Raw genomic sequence first — 2,913 nt, 5'->3', positions numbered from 1 at the left:
ACTAACACTGGATACTATACCAGTCTGGATAAGATGGTTGCAATATGTCTCATTATTCCGATACTCAATTGAAGCTATTGTAGTCAATGAAATTGATGGACTGTATTTTAATCAAACAATGTAAGTCATAATCATATCTCTCTTCCTTCTTTCTCCTTCATTTAATATTGATTTAATTTTAATTTTATTAATTACATGTATTTTATAGTACTGTTGTACATACATGTACACGTTCATGTTTTAAAATTTGAATATCACGAATAATACAACAATGGGCCCTATCTTCCCTCTCCCCTAAAACTCTCTCTTTCCTTCTCTTATATCAAATTTGTCATTGATCATTGTTTATAATACTCATATTCACTGTTCAACATTTCAATTAGCTTTGCTATTATTATTTAAAAAATACTATAAAAATACTATTATTATAAATAAAAAATATTTATAACAATAATAATTTTAGAAATAATTTCTAAAAATTAATAGCACATAAAAAATACGCTCTGCTATATTGATTCATTCTCTCTCTCTCCTAGTAATGGTAGTAGTGTGTTAGTGCCTGGTAGTGAGTTATTGTCATTTCAAGGATACAAGACCAGTTGGTTGTGGTATGACATGATTGGACTAGGAGGACTGGCTCTTCTATTCCTAACACTAACATACATTACACTGAGACTAATTAAGAAAAAAATAATAATAACAACAACAATAATAATGATGATGACAATAATGATAATTGTAATAGTTGTTGTTCGTCTTTGTTGTCTTGTTTTAATGATGATTTTTTATTTTTAGCTCAAGTTGTGTGGGTGTTAGCTTAAGGTGTGCATAATAATTGTTGTAAGAATAATTGTGAACTGTCAGACATTGCTGGAACTTGTTTGTAGTTCTCTATCAGAATCTTCAATGAGATTCTTCAATGCCAGCCTCTTGATAGCTTGATTTGAGCCACTCTCAGTCTTACGTCTGGAAACTGACATATGATCATCTCTATAGAAGGAGGACACCATAACTGAAGACATCCATTACAGGAGAATGTTCCCTACTTCAGGTGCTGAATAATACAAGATTACCACAAGTGCATGTAAGGCAAGTTACATGCACTCGTGTTAATCCTGTATTATTCAGCACCTGAAGCAGGGAACATTCTCTTGTAATGGGTGTCTTCAGTTATGGTGTCTTAGCTCCTTATAAAGATGATCCTTTATCAGTAAGTTTATATATGAATCCTATGTAACTTACATAGGATTCATAGGCTGACTGCTGGTTTAAAGTAGCATATAGCCTCGCATATAGCACATTGTAAAGCAGGAATAAAGAGAAATAGCATTGAGAATTTCATTACACTATTATTATTAAGGGTCATTCAGTATTAGCTAACTTCCCTACACTGATGTCAAGTCCCACTGGGTCGTGATTCACTACACTTATCTCAGTGCTCGTCTCAGTATGCAACACACATGACATATAATGGCTGCTATCAGCAAGTCTGACATTTTGCTCACTGCTCCAACTGCTCAGCAGGGAAGCCTTATAGTCGGGCTCAGCCTGACTTTTTGTTTTTTTTGCGGCCTCATAGAATTTAGGGCGTTATACCTTCCAAACAAACTGGCATTCGAAGCCAGTATACTTGACTATGGCTCTGTGTGTTGTTTGTATCATTCAGTTACTGTTACCTCTTGTTATCTGTAGGCTATCAACCAGTGAAGAGGAATGGACACTCCACTGTACGGGTTGGAGACTATACCTGTACATGTGGGGTGGGTCCCAGCCTGGTCTCCCTGAAGTACATAATAATGAAATGAAGAAATCAATGTGTTCTGTGATGGAGGTGTGTCACCTAAGAACTGGTAGGTGGGAGCAGAAACCCACCACTGGTAACCCTCCGCTGGGTGTGAAGGGCTATGCAGCTGCTGCCATTAGAAGTGAAATATTTTTTTTGGAGGATGGTGTAATCACGGTAACTGTTGTCATAATAGTTTATATAGGTAAGTATAATAGTTTATGATAAATATTATATAATTATTTTATATAGTTTTATAATGTTGATACCTTCCACTGGAAGGAACTCTCTCCTACTACATCTCGTCATGGTCCTGTGATGAAGGCCAACTGTGACATGATAGCAATAAAAGTTAACGGTAAGGACTATATCTTGTAGTAACTGGAGGATATGGATCATCTAATAATGCACCCAAACAACCTGGTGCCCAGTACAGTGGTGAAGGTTTACTTTCTAGCAATCAAAGATGCAATGAGATTCATTTTTATAAACTCTCAACCAGGGGCGTAGCTGGACCTTGGGTGACGGTAGGGCAAGAAAACAAAATGGCGCGAAGCGCGCCGCGATTTTGGCCACACCCTTTTTACGTAACAAAATGGAGGCATTTTCCTGCAAGCTGAGCAAAATCAGAGTGAAATTATCATTGTATATAGCTTTAAAAGAGCTGTGGTTATCAGCCATCCCCTTTTGTTATTGTAAGAACAATGAATATAACCTTTTGGGTTATGAATATAATTATATGGCCACTTTGATGGTAGGGCCCAGGCCCCCTCAGGCCCTACCTCAGCTACACCCCTGCTCTCAACAGGTCAGAGCACACACTTTATATTAATAATTATAATGAAGTATTGTTATTTGGGGGTTCTCCACTCAGACTGGTTGTATTGAGAATTGCTCGCGGCTTGAAATGCAAAGAAATGCATGTATCAACTAGTTTGCTCCACCCAATGCATTCCATTCACACTAATTATTATTATTGTTATTTTTAGGACAATGGATATCACTGACTGTTTCTGGAGACAGACCACTTCCTATTAATACTTTTACTTTAACATCAATTAATAATTCCAGTGCTATATTATTTGGAGGTGACACTGATAATGGAAAGAGTAACAATGTATATATTCTTA

Source organism: Amphimedon queenslandica, unplaced genomic scaffold (assembly GCF_000090795.2).
Source record: "Amphimedon queenslandica unplaced genomic scaffold, v1.1 AMPQUscaffold_12398, whole genome shotgun sequence".
In the NCBI taxonomy this organism is placed as follows: Eukaryota; Metazoa; Porifera; class Demospongiae; order Haplosclerida; family Niphatidae; genus Amphimedon; species Amphimedon queenslandica.
Note: the sequence above shows the minus strand (reverse complement) of the source record.